The following is a 20,952-nucleotide window of genomic DNA, read 5'->3' as shown; positions in this document are numbered from 1 at the left end:
CTTTTAACTAGGTAATATGTGGTATTTTTTTTTATTTTTTTTTTACTTATGTTAAACAGTACTTTCTCACCCCTTGGTAGACTCCTACTACTTTACTTGATGGCAGTCGAGTCTATATAGAGTTACTGAGCCTCCCAAGAGGAACAGCTTGAAGAAACCCAAAAGCGCTAAGAAAACAGAGACTTTCTTGAACACCCAATGCAAGCACCTGCAAGTTCCCATGAAAGTCCACGTTTAAAACTGTCAATATCCCCAAAACCAGTGTTTTGTGAGGCAAAAGGAAGCTGTGTTTTGTATACAAATCATGCATATTCATGGACTCTCTACGAGAGGTTGCTCCTAGGGATGTGACTTTGGCCTGGTCAGGGTTGTGAGCATGGGTGCCGTCGAAAAAGTTTTACTTGGTATAGAGGTGAGGAAAGTGGTCAGAAAAGCAAGAAAGGAGCGGGGGGGGGGGGAGAGAACAAATAGGACAGAATATAAAGTGAAGAGAGAGGGAGAGAAAAGGAGAGATGAAAAAACAGCTAAGAAAAAAAAAGATGGATGTAGAGGGAGAAAAAGTAGGACAGTTTGGAGTAAAGTTTTTAAAGTATAAGACAAAGTATAACTAAAGCCTAAATACCAAGGCTTAAGTTTGTGCTTTAGATCAGAACTGTTAGACACTTGCTAGAACCACTAAAACGTAAAAAAAAATATTTTGGTAATTAATAGTAAAAGTAATCCGAGATGATCACAAATGTATACAGTAATTGGTGGGAATATGGTGAAAGCAAAGCATCTAATTAATCTTGCAGCCACTTATGATAGGCATACCGCCACCTCAGCAAATTTTGTCAAATCTAATTAATCAGTGCCAAGAAGCATGGCTGAGATCATTAAGAAAAGAAAAAAAAATAAAAAAATATGCTTAGTACTCGGCTTATATTTTGCCTGGTTGTCTCTCGCCGTGAATCTTATCCATGAAAACTAACAAACTGCATGCTGCTAACAGACTGTACTAAGCAACAGTAAGTGCTCCTCCTGCAGTGTCTCGTTATGCAGCTATATTTATCACAGTCAAAGGCTCTCGTAAATAACAAAGACGGGAATGCATATAAGCATATTCTATTATGTCAAAAAAGATTGCATACATATTGATAAGCAGCACCATCCAAAAGGCAAGCCAGTGGAAGCTTCAATACTACTTTTTATACAGAGACCAAATGACATCTATATACAGAGAAAAGCAACACTCAACAATTGTATAAAATACACAAAAACAAACCACATACAAATGGTTAATATAGCATGTGTTGGTGTTGAGGAACTCCCATGATGCTCCCCAATTAGGGTTGCCATATCAGCCCTCGTGAGGGATACAGATACATTTTCATTTAAAGATATTCATTTTTGCATTCACAGACAGGAACCATGACATCATACATCCCAACAAAGAAAGTAACTGCAGACCAAAAGCCAGGAATACTAATTGATGGGGCACAAAGGATGTTCCTTCATGGTAGATATCAATGAAGAGGGAAGAATGCAATCAAGGTACCACTCTATATCAAGACTGAATGCAATAAAACTTATTGATAAAAAGCAGCTGTTTTCTGAACATTGCTGATTACATTTCAGTATTTGCTAAATGTAAAGAAATGTTTCATGAAAGCGAGCAAAGCCACAGTCAAGTTCTCTCGCTCATGTGATAATAAAAACAATGAATTATAGAACACCGATAATGACATCACAAAGCCTGCGGATAAAAGATTATTTTGGATGCGGTATTGCCAAATGGTGTACTATGTTCAGAGAACATATTTATTTTGCTTAAGCTTTACTACCTCAAAATGAACTGAAAGACTAAAAAAGGAAATTCTTAAAGCACACACTGCACTTCTGCTTTTTAGTGCGAAATAAACCTACACATTTGAAATGCTTACATCTGGGGAGGTCCACAGGGCAGGATACATAAAGCTTTTCCTTGCCTGTGGGAACCGAGAAGATGGGCTTTACCCGTAGACTCCAGAGAGTTCCCAGGTAGGCTAATGTCCATTACAAAAGATACCTTATTTTGCCTCTTCAAATTCTTTAAATGACCATTTTTAATGGTGCTACTCTATAAATGCTTTTTCAGAGCATTCTGTTGAGTGCGAAGAAGAAGAGTATCTCCAAAACTGATGAGATCACGGCATCCCTATTAATGATAATGTGCTATTGGAGCAATAATTGCATTTTATCATATTATCAGGGAAGCACACTATTTTAAGAAGGTGGCGACCTCTGAGGGTATAAAACTGTACAAGCAGAGGAAAAGAAACAGTTGTATGACCTATGAAAAATATTTAGATTAGGTGTAACCATTTGTTAACATATTGCATTGTTGCCAATCTCCTTTTAAGATACAAAGAATATTTTTATCTCTACAGGTGCAACCAGTTTTTGTATGACTGGTTTTGCTTTAGTGAACCAAAGCTGATGATCTCAACCAGAAGCTTGAGGACAAAGCTGATCCTATTAACACTCAGGCTTTCAGGATTAATTTCTAATCATAGTAAGTGAGGCAATTCATCCATCACACTTTTCATGGCCATCTTCAGGGTCACTATGCAGCGTCTTATTTTATCATACTATTTTTCTTGATCTAATTTCATTAGTTTTCAGAAAGGCAGACAATGTACACAAGCTCCTGATATACTCTCCTCTAGCAGCTGGTCATCCGCTGTAACTCAGCTGTGGCCCATCCGTACCACTCACTACTGGGCACGGCATGTAAAATAAAAATACATAGCTGTTCCTTTAATCCTGAAGATATTCGACCATATGTTACAGCGCAAAACAATGAATAATCAGATGCAGCTATCGAGTACATCCATATGAAGCACTGAACGAGGTAGAGGACTACTAGATCAGTTAAACCCCGTTAAAGCCAAAAGCATTAAAGAGGATTCTAAAATATGTACCATATTAGACAAAATATTTTTCTCACAGATGTGCTTCATCGTAAATACAAGGGAGATTGTTTTCGAGTTATTGCAATTCAAATAGCTGTAGATCAATATTCGTTTTCTGTTATATCTGGAGGGGATATCCCCTTAATGACAAAGCCTGTACGTGTATGGGCTCAAAATGCATTGTTTTCAATGGGTTTAGGGACCGCCCATTGTCCTTAAGGGGTTAAACGGTATGCACATATGTTTGAGACATTATATAGTTATAAAGTATAGCTTTCTATATGGAAACAAAATTGAGCCATTAGATCAAGTTGTGAACAGTCGCTTCAGCACAAAAAGGTCATAAACATTGAAATCTAAAAATTAACTGCCTAGAAAAAAATACAAGCTATACAAAAAAAAAAAATAAAATAAAAAAATTTTTTTTTTTTTTTAATAAATTACAGCTTGTAAAGAATCCATGTATCAATACGGTTTTAATACTTCAGATTCCCATTTTGGCATAGGCTAGAACCTTATAGATATATAGAAAATGCAGAAATGATTTGTACCAATGTGAAAAATAAGTATATAAGCGTTGAGTAGCTGAAATAAAGATGTCCACAAGTTTAAGTTCCAATTTTACACCTCCAGCTCAAATCAATACATAAATTTTTTAGAGGTACTTTGCCGCAGTAAAAAAAGTAAAATATACTTTGGCATCGCATATTGATGTAAAAAAATACATACACAGTAGAAATAGTCAATTCTATCATCACAAAATCCCATGAAAATAAAAACAAACCTATAAAGGGCACTTATACTTGTTGATAATGTAGAACATGGATTCCAATCAGCAGGATATTATTTGACATGGAATGTGTCCAACACATAATTACGTGAAGGGGTGCCACCTTAAAATAAATACACGTTTTTCAACATATTGATCCTAAATTAACATCTTATGGGGCTGCTAGTAAAATACTGGCTAACAACCCCAATTACAGAGGGCATTCTGACAACTTCAGGGTCTTCGTGGCCAGCTACTATCCTCTATGCCGCAATGAGAGTTCCGAACGACTAACGGCTACAACTCCAAGGCCTTTCTAACTGTAGCCACAGAAGATCGTTCCAAGGGAGAAGTATCTCTCTCTTCCAAGTTTTTCAATGGTTAGCCATGAATAATAAGCAGTGCTGCCATGAGGGTTAGAACCGTTCTTAAGATGTGGGCTTTTACTTCACCACTGGGAGCTTTGTGGTTCATTAAAAGAGTTGCAGCTGCCCAACTCAACCTTTTTTAAAGAGAGTTTTATTATAGTTTTCGTTTATGGCCAGTGTTTTACATCACAGACTTGGATTTCATGCTTTGTTACTAGGGGGACAGGGCACATCTTTCTGAAGCAATATTTTACCTCCCATGCCGCCTCTAATCTAAACTCGAATGCCCTAATCATGTCCTAAGCGTGAAAAACAGAACAGGCCCACAATGCTTGGTTGTAAGACTTCACTGTTTTGTTCCACCCAGGCCATTCTGCTAACCACACTTTTCTTATGGGCTACAAAGGTTCATTTTATATTTTTCTTAACTATAAAGATTGCAGCATACGTTTTTTTGTTTTCTATGGCAACATCGATCACTGCCTGCTTTTTACAATTAAGCGCTCCCAGTAAAAATATCAATGAGAAAATGTTTACATGACTAGAATGCACACGATCACACAGTGTCACATTATAGTTCCATGGAGCTGAGGGAGTCATCAAAATTTTCTATAAATCTGTTCTGTATTTGCCTTGCAGGAGATTAGTTCCATCTAACGTACTGTATCTCCTGGTCGGCGACAAAGTCACTACCACACAGCTCTAGCACTGGTTTGCGACAGATTTACAGGGGCTCTAATGAGGCTGCCCTGTGTACATGCGCAGAAAGCACTCCCAATGATTAAGATGGAAGCATTTTCCTGCCAGTACCTGGCTGCTTCTCGTTGATCAGTGAGGGGGTGCATTTACTTAGAAAAGTATTTAAATTAAGCAGACTTGAAGGCACAGTGCATTTAAAGTGAACCGGATGCCTAGTTAACACCAAAGACAAACAAGTCAACACATCCATTCTAGAGAGCTTTGTTGGTTTGCGGCCAGAAAGTTTTACTGATTGAAAAGTCACCGCCTTTCTTACTAGTATGTCAGTCTAATCCCAGCACTAATTAAGATAAACGTAACTCGAGGTTATGTTTAAAATGGAGACAGCATACACACAATGTAGGACAAACATGTAATGTGTACATTTTGTTTAAGTTAAGGGGAGCATACACTTGTTGTGATGGGAGGGCTGCATTAACATACTCTGCATGTACCTAAAGATGCATTAACGTAGCTAGGGGCAAATGCATAGAGGGAACGGCGTACAAGGCTGGTGTGTCCATTTAACTCTTGTTGGGCTACGCTCCAGAACGGATTCAAATACTGCATGCTGTCAGTTTGCCTTTTGTATCTACAACACACCACTTTATTACACAGAGCATAAGGAGCCTTTAACAAATTTGACCATGTGTGCTGAGAGATCTGATAATCTATATTTACCCAGTAGTTATATGTGAGGAAAGCAAAAGCTCCAGGAAAAAAAAAAAAATATATCACACGCTGGCACAGTATATGCTCAGCTCAAGGACAGAGGCTTCCTAACGTCATATAGCATGACATGCATATTAATTATTCCCAAGGCTATAAAGTAACAGATGGGTTTATGCAGTGCACAACAAGCAAGAGATGGCGAAAGAGCTAAAAAGCCATGAACTGAACAAGATGTTTAAGGATACCTTCTAATAGGCACATCAATCAAAGTAAATAATGCTCACATACAGACGACATGTTACTAATCAGTCTATTAAGTGACAACCTAAGTTGCGGCACATGCTGCAGCAGATTAGATGGAACAGAGGACCAAGCATCTACAATATGAATATCATAAGATATGGTAATGAGAATTCTAATATGTTCCTACATTCATGGTAATTTTACCCAATTCACAGACTAGATTCATGTATGCTGAAATCCTTAGACTAAATGGCAACTATCAGAAAATGCAACTTTATATACTGCAGATAACCTGAACATATATCATGTTACAGCTGAACTGTCAGATCCGGAGATAAAATCCTAACTAAATCCAGCACTGAAAACCATCCATCACATTAATTTCAGGATATTTCTCAGTCTGACATCCAAGATTATTTTCCTTTAATATACAGGCAGCCTTCCAAGGAGACAGAAAGAACAAACGGGGCAAGTACTGTTCATACATACCACAGAACTCAGTTCTGCTTGTGTGTACCATAAAACTACTTCAGTAAAATTATCCATAAAACAAACAATTACACGAGAAATGTAGGCATTTCATTTATGAAAAGTAAAGTTAATAGCAAAAGTTATGCATGTTTTGGATGCACCATAATATGCCATTGTAGCGGCTTTAGGGCATAACTTTGACATTTCCCAGAATAAGCTCCACAGCATTCTTCATATCTAGGCATGAGCCAAGGCATAGGTGGGGAGATGGACATGGTCTTATGCTGCTCCCCTACCTGGAGAGCTGTAGAAGCAAGGCTTAACCCAGAGACTCCTAACCATACCCAAAGAGTCCCCAGGTATGCTTTATGAGCGTTCAGGCAGTTGCCTCAAATGACCTTTTACACATCTCTTTAAAACAATTAGCACAGAAGGGGCAGTTCCAATAAATATGCCCTACAAAACTGCAGAAAGCTTAAATTTAACAACAACAAAAAAAAGTATAAAACGAATTCTGAAGTAGACTTCTTATGCAACAGCAGTGCACCTTGTTTTCTCTGGATCAGGAAACAAAATACACCACTGAATTACTATTAATATAAGACAGCGGTATGTGTTTTCGTATTGCTAATGACATGACTGAGTCACAGTCCAGCATGCCATCTGGATGAGGAAGGAACACTAAATTGTCTGCTACATCCTCTGGGAAACATTTCCTGAGGGAAAGTAGTACTGCATCCACACTGGTATCATGTTATATGACCAGGATGACCCTTCCACTGACCGTGTACTATTCAGACTAAACGCATGTGCTCTTTTCAGATATCGGCTATTAACCATTACGGTACTAGTCAAGTGAGAAACCCAATAAACGCATCCAAATATATATATCCCTCCTGACTCAACATAAAAAGCTCAGTCATATTCATGTGCAAATAGTAGTATACATGGCTTGTGTGCATGCCAGGGCAATGCCCTTCAAAACAGTGCCACTGCATAAATAAACAGCTTTAATAGTGCACAAACACTCAAGACAAACAAATTATGTTATCACTATGTATATATATATTTTAAAGTAGCCGTCTACACAATGGATCCACCTTACAAAACAAGCAGTACATGCAATATCATTATGGAGACTTTAGTTGAAGGGGACACCTTGGGCCAACATAGAAGAGGCTGTAGAGTCACATTAGGTTATCGGACATTAGCTGCCTCGTCTCCAAATTAATTGTCTGAAGAAGTAACCTTTGAAGCCCTGAAAGCTTTCTCTATGTTGGCCCAATAAAAAAGGTATCATTTTCAAGTAAGGCTCTACACCTTAGTTGCGATAACAGGCCATAACTTGATGGAAAACCTATCCATCAATTATGTATTTTGTAGCATTACAAGCTAAGAAAATTGAGAAGACCTCAATAGGATGGGGAAGACTGTTTAATTCCCTCCTCGCATCCTAGTTTCTAAAACTCAGTGGGGAGAGAGTGTTTTTTTTTAAATTTATTTTACGTGTAGTGATATGGGATATAAAGGGTTCAGTTATTGTAAAAGGTGACACTTTTGGCACAAAAAAAGATCAAACCTATAATAAAAAAAACTGTTCTTTCCGACTGAAATACAAAATTTAAAAAGGTTACACGGGCCACAAAATCATTTCAAGCTTTCAGTAAAATGTATTCCATTGTGCGATTCATTTCACAGCTAATGAAGCATAAATTAATATTTATGTGGAATATTTCTGAATAAATTTTTTTTACATAAATTAAAGGAAAAACCATCAACACCTGAAAGAAGCATGAATTTCAAACAACCGCTAGGAAATCTAATCATAACAAGGAACTTGTCCACCAAATACTTTTATATACTATGCTACATCCAAAACAACATTTCAACCAGCAAATCTCACTCAAAAGAAAAACAAAATATATCGTTTGTAACTACAGAATTTTTTTTTTTATTTTTTTTTGAAAACTAAACTGCCTTCCTATCACCTCCGTAAGGAGAAACATCAGCATAGAAATAAGCCTCAAATATGTGTTTAGTTCAACTCGCTTTACAATGGCAAGAGCTTCATATCTTGGCAAGTCTCCTTTCTACTAGAACCCTATAACCTCTTCCAAGCGAGAGTCAGTCCACCGACTTTATGGAAAATTATATTCACGTAAGACATTTTAAAGGGGTATAAAAGAAAGTAATCTTGGGGTGTGAATTATCATTAGTTAATAATGGGGTATATGCAAAACATCCCGCTACTTTTCAAATATTCTCTTTTCAATTTAAACTATTCAATACAACCAAAGTTAATTGACAATAATTTTCCCACTCTTTCAATAGACACTTGATGTTCCCAGCACTAAGATGACTCTTGTGGATTCATCTTAACCAATACACAAGGAACATTTAGGTTGTGCATTTAGTTCAGTAACATTTGGTAGACTTAGCTTATGGTACAGAATATCCCCAACTTTTGATAAAATATTTAACAACGGCATCATAGCATTTACAGATATATTTAAAACTAATTTCATCGCATGTATTATTCATTCATACGTATATCTATTTTGTGATTAGAATTCAAATCTAAATCCATTCAAATGCGCAAAATTAAAAATATATATATTATATATATAGAAAAAAATCTATGCACAAAACAGTAAGTACTTTTTTCTTGCAAAATAAAAACCATCACATAACTTTTTATATAGATAAGTTGACTCCTCTCTCTGAGATACATATTAAACCTGAAAAAAAAATAAAAAATATATATATATATACACACACGTATATTTACTAGCATCCACTGATCAGGACTGTAAAGTAAACAACACTTAATAAAACGGTTAACGGGTTTCAAATATAGGAACCACCCTATATGTAAACCAAAAAAGTACCTTAACTAAACCACAATGCCTTTGAAACTCTTGTCAGCACTGCATGGCTCTATATGCTAAAATGAAATATGCCACATATATACATAATTTAGATTATAGTTATAAAGACTATGGTATTCTCCATGAGTCATCATTCCTGGCATTTGAAGATAGCTGAAGTGTAGGTTAGCATCACATTCTTCAAATTCTGGTCTCCTGTGACATATTCTGCTATATTTCAGCCAAAAGCGTAATGCTGAATTCAGTATGTGACAGACAAAACAAAACATCTTAAAATTCGACCACTGGTGAAAATATTCTAGAGGCATTAGTAACAGGAACAGGGAGGTGGTTCTGTCACTACAGATCTCTGGTCAGATCCCACCTAGGGTATTGTATACAGCTCTGGAAACCCATCTCCAGAATAATATTGACATTGTGGACTGAGCTCAGAGCAGGGCTACAAATTATGAGGAAAGACTGAAAGAGCTCAATATGTTTAGAATGGAGGAAAGAAAAGAAAGAGGGGATGTGATAGAAACCTTTAAATACATAAAGGGTACAGCGTTCCAGCAAGAACGTTAGAGGCTAATACAATGAGGGAATTTAAATATGTTTTGGGATAGATTAATGCTTAAAAACAGGACCAAAGGGCTGCCCCGTATAGGTCCTAAAGAGGATATTGTACTATAAGCTGCAATTGCCCATTTAAGTTTAAAGCTAATTTTGCAGTTAAGCTTTCAAAAAGGGAATATAAAAGACTGTCTTTACCATCCTTAATCTAGTTACTAAAAACTACCGATCACTTGTGTTTAAGTTAGGTATATTAGGTTATTAAACTGTAAAAAATTTGGATTTGGGACATTTGTAGACTTCAGTAAGTAACTAGATTAGAGTGAAAATATTTGCAAACCTAACAGCAACAAGGTGGAGAAGGTAAAACAGGAGTGGTTGTTATGATCACAAAGGGCAGAACAGTCCTATGTGATCAAAGTTACCGTATATTTCTACCGAGGAAGTCAACAGTTATTAAAATGAAAAAGGTTGTTCAAGTAGTAGAAAGCATGCAACTGTCTAATGTCTAATACTAAAAAGGTGCATAAGACCGACTGATCCTAAGACAGCAAGGACTGCTTTTTGGGAATTACTTTTAGAACAACCTATTATTACTTGACTTATCTGTCACTGTAACCAGATTTTGACAACATCTTGCATATGGTCAGTAACACCCCCTTTTAAATCAGTGACGCAGCAGCCAATCACATTTATTCTAGCAAAACACCAGTGTTCACCTCTACAAGTGATTGGCTGATGTTCCTGCCGTTAACTAGAATGAGTTCTACTGAGCATGTCCAAAAAGCATACTGTGGTATGCTCCCTCCTTTCAGTAGAGGTTCCTGGGGAGGAGTTAAATGTGACAGAAGTCTCATGTTCTACCACCAATAACTAAAGAATTTCTGCACCGACATGCATGGACTAAAATACTGTGGTGTCCAATGTGCAATTATTGATACTGCTCTTCACTTACAGTTATACATAACTTTGAAGGTGATGGTAAACTAACAAATATTTGGACAGTTCGGGTTTTTCTTTTTTATACCATAATGTAACTGGAGAATTTCACAGACGTCATGTGTAACCTGTATATTTACATTTCTAGCCTACCATTTAAACACAGTCATGTTATAGACATGCAACGACATGCAAGCAGTGAAAGGTCAGCTATGTAAAACTATGCACAGGATCGGCATATGAGAATTGTCAAACCACCGCTTACACACAGGCTATTGTCATTATTGAGATTCTGAAATCTAAAAATATTGTAAGCTACACATATTTGAACATCATTACTCAATAACCCAATTACTAAAATCACCCAGACCTTGTAGTTTTGGTATTGTTGGGGGGGAAGTATAAGTGGAACTGTTACATACTCAATAAACATACCACCCAACATTTTAAATGGCAAAATAGGGTCACTTGTTTTAGTGGTTAGAGAACGACTTACAATATGTGTAACTTTGTGACCTCCTACCATACCAAAGCTTTCAGAAAACATTTACAAAATACAATTTAAACTGGAAATATGCTTTTCACATAACTTTTTTTTAAATAAAACTGCCAATAGCTCATGCTTTTCTTTGTCACTCAATAATTATTTTTGAGATATTTTGGTTAAAAATGTAGCATGTGGGAAATGAGATACTTTGCTCTGATCAGCAGCTGTTGAGATATAAGGTATTTTAGGTGGGATAAGTATATCCCCTAGCAGTAGATAACAGACTGCTCCCATAATGGAGAGCTTTGTTTCAAACAGGTGGCAACAATGAGAAAGTCCAGTACCACTGACGGAAACATAACAGCATGGTCCACAAGTTGCAAAAAATGTAAAATGAAATGATAACAAGGATATTCAACGCAAAGCCACATCTGTCACAGCATTGTTTATGATGTTACATTGTCATCTACCTTAACCCCTTCGAGACAAAGGCTGATTTTACTTTTTGTACCCTTTGTGACAATGGCCTTTTTAACATTTCTGCGCTGCTCGTGTTTAGCTGTAATTTTCTTCTTTCCCGTTTACTGAACCCACACACATTAGATATTTTTTTTTTCAGGACAAGAAGGGCTTTCTTTAGATGACATTGTTTTGATTGTATCATATTATTTACTATTAAAAAAATTATAAAATATGGTGAAAAATGTAGAAAAAAATGACTGTTTCTAACTTTTAGTTGAAAAATCTTTTACTCATCTATAAAAGGTAATGAAAAAACCTGCTAAATAGATTCTACTATTTGTCCTGAGTTTAGAAATACCCAATGTTTTTATGTTTTTTTGCTTTTTTCTACCCATTATGGGGCAATAAGTACAGGTAGCGTTTTGCTATTTCAAAGCCATTTTTTCCAAATCTGGTAATTCTTCCCCCCATGTGCCATTTCGGGTATCTTTGAACCCGGCCAATGCAATTTACCCCATCAAGTCATATATTTTTGAAAACTAGACAGCCCAGGGTATTCCAAATGCTGGTATTTTAACTATTTCCATGCACCATATCTACCACCAGTCTTTGTCAAACTTTATGGTAGTCATTTTTTTGCATTTGTTTTGTCATACACATTTTACTTCAGGTATGAATTAAAATGTTCTAGTTTATGTCACTATCACAAAACACCCCAATATGTGTTCAGCAACATCTCCTGAGCGCAGCGATACCCCACATGAATGATTTTGCCTGGCTGTTTTGGGGCAAAAGGGCCACATTTGGGGCATGCGCATTTTTCAATGTTGAACTTTGGCATTTGGGGATCCACTGCCCATGCCCTATTTGGTACATCTTTGAGCCGGGCCATTTCAGTGTGCCCAATAAACCCATATATTTTTGAAAACTAGACACCCCAGGGTATTTCAAATGCTAGTATTTTAACTCTTTCCATGCACCATATCTACCACCAGTCTTTGTCAAACTTTGTGGTAGTCATTTTTTTGCATTTGGTATTCCACACACATTTTAATTCAGGTATGAATTAAAATGTTCTCGTATATGTCACTATCACAAAACACCCCAATATGTGTTCAGCAACATCTCCTGAGTACAGCGATACCTCACATGAATGATTTTGCCTGACTGTTTTGGGGCAAAAGGGCCACATTTGGGGCATGCGCTTTTTTCAATGTTGAACTTTGGCATTTGGGATCCACTGCCCATGCCCTATTTGGTACATCTTTGAGCCAGGCCATTTCAGTGTGCCCAACAAAACCATATATTTTTCAAAACTAGACACCACAGGGTATTTTAAATGCTGGTATTTTAACTCTTTGCATGCACATATTTTACCACCAGCATTTTTTCAAAGTTTGCAGTAATATTTTTGTGTGTGTATTTTTCCCACACACACCTACTTTATGTATGAATTTACAGCTCCTGGTATATGCCGCTGTCACACGACACCCCATAATGTGTTCAGCAACATCTCCTGAGTGCAGTGATACCCCACATGCATGGGTGTGTCATTTTTTGGGGGAACTAAAAGGCCACATTTGGTACGTGTGCATTTTTCTAATTGGAAATTAGATGTGTGGCCATCCTTCCCCCCGTGTTAATTGGGACGTTGTTGAACCTGGTCCATTCAATTTACCCCATCAAATCATACATTTTTTAAAAGTAGACACCCCACGGGCATTTAATATGCCAGTATTTTAACTCTTTCCATGCGAGAATTGTTTTAAGCTAATATGCTAATTTTAGGACTTGCTCACAAAAATATATTTTTTATATATATATATATTTTTTTTTTTTTTTAAAAAAATTTAATATTTTTTTTCAACTTGGAGGTTCCCCTGATAGTGACATCAGTGGGAAATGATTTTTACATTTTACTGTTTTTTTACTATTTTTTTCTAATTATTATTAATTTTATTTTATTTTTTAATTTATTTTTACTAATCACACTGTGATTAGAAAGCTGGGCTCCATTGACTTGCATGGTGAATGCAGTACCTGTATTCAACCTGCAAGTGGAGCCAAAGTTCTCTAGATGGTCTGGACTATCTAGCGAACTTTTAAAATTTGTGGTTCCTGTTACAGGACGGCGGCCATCTTCCTTGATGGCGAAGATTGCCGGCAGCTGCGGCTGTGACCGCTCTCCGGAGCGGTCACAGCCCATCAAAAGGTTAGTGTTTGGTGTCGCTGGATGCCTCCTGATCGAGGCATTCCAGCGACACCATTTAAGTTTAGGAGGCGATCGTCGATCGCCTCCTAAACGCTTTTAAAACGGGCGTCCGCCGCCATACAAAGTATGGCGGATGTTGACGCCCCGTGGAGGAGCCAGAGATGGCCCCTTTGTGCCGATCGCGGCGTTGCTGAATGCCTCGAGGTCGAGGCATTCAGCAACGCTTTTTGGGTGCAGAAAGCGATAGTAGATCGCTTTCTGCACCCGTTTAAAGACGTGCCGGTCCTGGCACGTCAATTGTCGTAAAGCACATGCTTTTCCGTGCCGTGCCAGGACCGGCAATTGTCATTAAGGGGTTAAACAAAGTTAAAGTCCAATCAAACAAGTAAAAAAAGATGCTTATTAATGGTGCTTCCCAGCTCCAGTATATTAGGGGATTAGCTACCTTTGCTCTGTACAATTTTGGGGCATTGTACAGAACAACGCACTTCATTGTTCATGTACTACCCCTCTTCAAATGGTTAACCATCCCATCTTCTAAAATGTGTGTTACTTTTTTGCTAATCCTTAAAACATTACAAAAAAGGGGAGAAGGACAAGGAGGTAAATCTGTTTGGGTTGTTGGCTGGTTAAAATATACCTCTCTAAAAATTCTCACTTACCACCACAACAGGCCCAAATCACTTCACAAAAGGTTTTGAAAAACAGAGCAAAATATCCATGTTTTAGGGAACAACACACAATAAGCTCAATAGGGTGTATTCACTAAAGGGAGAATTGGCAGGAGAGTTGTGCTTCAGCTCCTTGGCTTCACGACACATTATGAAGAGCTGACCCTAATAAGGAAGATAAGTTTGGCTGGACCTGTATATTGCAAAGTTTAATCCGACTTCTTCAGTCTCCTTACACATTGAATTATATTATACTGGGTCACCTCAACTTTGCTTGCCAGAGAAAATTGCCAGTGCATATTAGTCTTATAATGGATTAGTGAAGGGAGGGATTTGAAACCACAACCCTCCTGGCAACTATCCCATTAGTCAATAACCCCAACATACTCACATATCAGATAATGTACCTAGAACATACAAATGTGATATTTAGCCACAACCACACCAAAAACAAGCAATAACAGACATTGCACATGACCAGATATGAATATGATATTACTGGCGTTAAGAAGAGATGCTAATCCTATCGATGATGCACTTAGACCATAATCATCCGTTCTTACTTGAGCGGAGAAACACACAAGGTACATCTCTGACAGTAAGTTTTGGCAAGAAACGGGGGTTAAAAAAAAAAAAAATATTAAACAAGTTGGTCTGTCACCAAGATTAAAATATCATTTTATATTAGAAAACCTTTTCCTAGACACCATGAGCATTTGGGCATTGGTGAAAATATAAAAAATTGAAGTGTAGACTTTGTATTTCATGGATATAGTTTCATAACAGGCTTCTCAGAAGTATCCGTTTTAAAGCAGAGATTGTATTTTAGCAAGAAATTGTGACTCAGTGCGTATCAAAGCACAAGATAAAATTGTGTTATCACTTAGGAATCTATCCACTGCAGTTGTAGCTCTTGCTTTTTATTATTTTTTTCTTTTATAGAAGAAAATTTTTTTTATTAAAACAAAATAATGATATGGTGTTACATTTGCCCACACTCAAATTTTACATTCAATCTCTTGGCTAATTTGCAGATTCCTGTACAATTGTTACTTATATTGCCACATTACACTACTAGAAAAACGGTTCCATGGCAAGTAGCACTTAAACTAGTTTATAGCCTGCTTTCTTGTGACAAATCTTGGAGGTTACATTTGGGACAACGTTTCTATCCCCATCAGATATCTTTGCCTCACCAGTTATTTCACAGGAACCATTTCTATTATTTGTGTTGTGGAAGTCTATTAAGAAGCTGTGGCTTCTACCGTGTTTCCCCGATAGTAAGACACCCCCGATAGTAAGACGTATCGGGAGTTTCAGAGGGGTCAGCTAATATAAGCCGTACCCCGAAAGTAAGACATATGTCTTACTTTCGGGGAAACACGGGGGATTTGCCTACGGCCTACGGCCGCATTAACGCAGGGCATAAGGGGCGCCTGCCCCTTAGGCCCGCCGCACCTGCGACCGGGTCCGCCACTCTAAGGGGCCGGGAAGTCCCCACCAAGGCCGGCCTTACGTGTCTGCGGCCGCACAGGATTTAAATTAAAACATCGGGGTTTTTTTTTTAACTTTATTTAACATCCTCCATGTTAAATAAAGTTAAAAAAAACTTTATTTAACATGGAGGATGTTAAATAAAGTTTTTTTAACTTTATTTAACATGGAGGATGTTAAATAAAGTTGAAAAAAACCCCCGATGTTTTTATTTAAACCCTGTGCGGCCGCAGACCCCTAAGGCCGGCCCCTTAGAGCAGGGCCGACCTTTGGGGTGTGCGACCGCACAGGGCGCCACACTCCAGGGGGTGCCAACCTGCGGCACCCGGCACCCCTCCAGAGACGGACAGTAATGTCCGCCGCTGGAGGAGCAGGCTCGCAAGGGAGCGGTATCGGAGGTCTTTAACAGACCTCCGGCTCCCTTGAGTGATTTTAAGCCGGGTTCAACCCGGCTTAAAATCACTCAAGGGAGCCGGAGGTCTGTTAATGACCTCCGATACCGCTCCCTTGTGATCTGCGCGGCAACAGCTGTTGTGCGCCGGGGTTTCTTGTCAGATCCCGGCGCACAACACTGAAGCCGCGCCCACCGCTGTCCGTGCCCTCTGACCCGGAAGGAGACAAGAACTGGCGAAGAGGAGGAAAAGAAGCTGAAAGAAGAAAGGAAAGGTAGGAAAGCATTAAATTCGAAAATTTTTTCCCAATATAAGACATACCCCGAAAGTAAGACATAGTGGGGCTTTTAGGGATAAAAAGAAAGTAAGACGCTGTCTTACTTTCGGGGAAACACGGTATGACTGAGCGCCGGCGTTATAGGACTTTCTGGTGCTCAGTTATAGGAGCCCCAGCAAGTCTTGGGATGTATTGGTAAGTCTGGAAGGACTAGAGTGGCATATCTGGGGGGCAGAGTGGAATATCAGACAGTATAAGGCATGGCTATAAGTAAGGTGCATTATGAATTTAGGGGGGCCTTAAAATGGCTGTTGGTTTTCCAAGTTTCTGTTTGTATATAACATATGCTGACTAACTGTATAATAGATACCAAAAATGTTACAATACAGGTTTTCCTGTTCATTAGGTGGCATACTGTTTTACTATTACACTAATGTGTATTTTTTCTTTAAAATAGCACCAAACTACAAGGGTGCGGCCTATAATCGGGCCAATAGGGTATGTAGCAAGCAACAGTATTTTGGGGCATAAAGGTTCCAGTATACATGCATTAGTGGTATGTGAGAATAAAAAGGTATATATATATATATGCATGGATATTTTATTTATTAAGCACAAAGATGAAGAAAGGCATACTAAGTGGTATGAAGGATAAAATGTTTAAATTATAGGATCTACAGCTGGCAACATGCACATTTCAGCCAGTGCACAACCTGCTGCAGAATTAGATATCATTACTGCAACATAACTCATACAAAAGTGGAAGAAAATGCTCTTGCAAAGAGAATTTAAAAAAATAAATAAAAATCAGCATTTCCAAAGATGATCTATGATCCCAAGTGCATTAAACTATGTGTCCAAAAAATGTTCTATAAGCTTTATAATTTCAACGCAGTAAAGCTAAAACAGCACATTGTCTTGTTGATTTGACAGTAAAAGTGGACAAAGTGACAACAAATGAACAAATTTACATATATGAAGCTTCTAAGCAAATTTGTTCATTAGTGAAGCAAACTGTAGTCAATCAATGTAATCAGCCTTGCCAACTATGTCATCACTTCCAATCAAACTGCTCAGGGCAGTGGGAAATGCTCACAAGCAAGTCAAAAGACAAAACCTGGGATGGAAACAGGGCAGATTTTTTTTTTTTTTTTTTAAAAGGGAAAAAGAACAAGAAAAAAAAAAAAAAGTCAAGTCAAGCCTTCACAGTAAGGAGCATCTACACAACAAAGAACAGCATGACTGATTATTTCTGCTTGTGAAATAAAACACAATGAGTTTTTGTTAGCAAAACCTTAAAGTGAAACTTTACAGACTGTGTAGAATACAAACAAACACACAAACAACCCATACCACATGCTGTTAGAGACAAAAGTGAGATGTAATGCAACTGAAGGCTGTCACTGTGATTCCCACAGCCAAAGAATTCTGATTTATCCTAGGTAGGAGTGAATTAAGGAATTATTTTTCTTTGAACCCCTTATGCCAATATTTCAGAATATTCTCTATAACCAACAACAACAGTTGGCCTCATTGAATCATCTATTATACCTACTCACTCCATCATATGGACTTCCTAAACCATGCACCTCCTTAGTATGTGTGACATACTACCGATGGACCAAGCAAGGTTTAAGATCTTGAATCTCATCTTTCATGCATTTTTAAGTACTGTAAACTGAAGTGGGACCCTGGCAGAACCTTAAAGGCATTTACCTACAGAAATATGTCCTATATTAGTTTACAGAGAGGACAGACGTATTCACTATAGCTTTACATCTAGCGAATGGCCTACAACTGGGGGTAGGCTGGGATGAAAATAGACATACGTAAACATTACAAAGGGCCAACTTTGGCACGTTTCATAATGTATTGTTAAACTGACATTACGCAAATTGGAGACAATTTGGATAGAACTTGGCATTAACCTTGACTAGATGGAGAAATTCACAACAGTTGGCAACCAGCAAAGAAAGGTTGACTATTTCATGAAGAGATTCCCCAACATAGCAGAATCCAAGTTATGGCATTTCATGCAGTTGGTATTAAATTAACAAATAATATATGTATGTTGTTATTTCTGCAATTATTGCTGTGAGTTAGTGTGAGTGAATGGAAAGGAAAGGAAAGGAAAGGCAGTAACCTACAGCAGTTTTAAGTTATTAAAGCTGCTACAGTGATTTATGTTCGGAATTACCACCAAGCAAAATATAACCATGAACATTTGTCACTGTTTTTTGTTTTTACAGTAAGATTTGCTCATTATCATTGAAACATTTTAAACACCATAACACCTGCCGCTGAACCAGCCAAGACCATATAATGCTCTAATAAGAACACTGAGACTTCATCATTGGGAATATAAATACAATCCTATACCCATCACAAATGCCTTTCAACAAATTCAGCACCAGCCTAGATGATATAGGTTTCAAGAATTCCTGCATAGGAGAACGATACCTCCTTATAATAATAATGAAAGCTCAGAGTATAGATTTGATTCAGTATTATTGACCAGCACTGCTAATTGCCCAGATCGTTATAATTTACTACCCTTTATTAATATACTGGCAACAACATCTTGATTTTAAGCAAGGCCCTCTTTACGTTTGGTTTGTGTAAGCTCAAATTGTTATGCGCTACTTTTTACATTCTATATGACCCATTGTATAGCACTGCAGAACATGAAGGCGCTGTATGAATCAATAATAATAAGAATAATAAAAATCAGCAACATAACGCAGTAGGCCCTTAACTACATTCATTCCAGCACGGCTATCGATACAGTTTAGTCCACAGGTTGGGTACGCAGCTAAAACACACTACTTTAGATAAAAAAGTATGCCAATCATAAAGTCATTTAAAAATTCAAGACGTATTTAAAAAAGCTGACTTGGATAAAAAGCTAAATTGAAAAAAGTTGTTTGGTTGATTCCGCCATAACTTATAATGCAGGCCTGTTATTAAATTCAAAGTCAATATTTACTACTATTGACAATACAATTGTATTTACTTGTCAAAACAATAATGTAACTATTTACAGTCAACTCTGTACTGTTATGCTATATATATATATATATATATATATATATATATTATATTTACACCAATTCTCTCCCACAATAAACCTCAATGGACCACTTCCAACTTGTATTAGCTGAGGGTCAGTTACCTACTACCTGTGACAGGTCTGAACCTTTATATGTATCGTGGGGGGGGGTCTATTTAATGAGAGCCCCTTGCGATTCATTTCATTTACAATAGCTATTATGGAATATTTTAGAAAATAAAGACGTGTCTGTCCGTACTGTATTTCTTTCTGAGGCTTGTGTCAGGACACATACACCCCCACCAGTAATGGTTTGTGCTGGTGGTTGGAGGGCTACTCAGTGGGCGACGGCAGTTCGCTGGAGACCCCCGTTGTATGCGCCCACGGAGCGGCACAGCTCAGACACCTGATAGGAGCAGCGTAAACAATACATGACCATAATGCTTTCTTACCTTGCTAACCACGTTCTTCACTAGCCCTGGCCGGATATGGAAGACTTTCTCGCGGCACGTGCAGATGTTATTGTGGGTATCAGTGATGGCATCAAGCGTGGCTGTGGTGAGAAGCTGGGGTGCTTGCGTCGTAGGGAGGACGTTGGTGTCATTCCCAGCCGGGAGTTGCATCCAGTGGCCGTCCTCTACCCCACTGTCGTTTGTCTTACACGTTATATCGGGCAACTCCAAGAAGAAGAAGTCCGAGAGGCTGCTGAACGCGAGAAACAACATGGGGATCCAGGTGAGCAGCACCAGGCGGGTTTGGTACTTCCCCAGCCCTCCTAGGAAAGACAGCACTGAACCGTCGTAGTCCAATAGCAGGGGGCTGTACCGAGGGTCCGGTTGGGGTGGTGAGGCACGGGCGGGAGACGGCTCGTTGGTGGCACGGAGCACAGAGCTGGAAGCTGGTAATACAGATCCATTCTCCTCAGCCTCGGGCTGCCTCTCCCAGCCGGATTGAAGATCTCTGTCTATGGACATGCTGCCTACTTACCGGCACATGGACCGGCAGCATGTAACAAATCGCAGGAAAGAAAAAAATCACAGTTATCCAAAGGATATGCACCGTATCACAATCCGTCAATTCGCGCTGAAGTCACAGCTGAACTGCCAGACAACGCGCTAGCAAACAGTTAAATAACCTCGGTAGCCACTTGTTTCGTCACAATCACCTTCGTCACAATGGTCCCAGACGCCAATCACAGCTGGCAGTGCCCGCGTTCTACGTAACAAAGGGTTAAATGGAACCTTCGCTAACGTTCTATTCGATCACTGTTACCATGAACGGTGGGTGATCGTCAAGAACGGCAATAAATGCGAAAGCCGGTATTGTACTGTGTAA

General features: G+C 38.3%; 1 pseudogene; it reads right to left on the bottom strand.

The window, feature by feature from the left end:
* Nucleotides 1–20,591, bottom strand: part of LOC149302711 (solute carrier family 22 member 23-like) — a 64,671-nt pseudogene extending 44,080 nt beyond the window's left edge.
* Nucleotides 20,592–20,952: the final 361 nt, after the last annotated feature.

Source organism: Sceloporus occidentalis, unplaced genomic scaffold (genome assembly GCF_023333645.1).
Source record: "Sceloporus occidentalis isolate IW3139 unplaced genomic scaffold, rSceOcc1.0.p SCAF_18, whole genome shotgun sequence".
Classification (NCBI taxonomy): Eukaryota; Metazoa; Chordata; class Lepidosauria; order Squamata; family Phrynosomatidae; genus Sceloporus; species Sceloporus occidentalis.
Note: the sequence above shows the minus strand (reverse complement) of the source record. Positions and strands in the feature narration are given on the sequence as shown.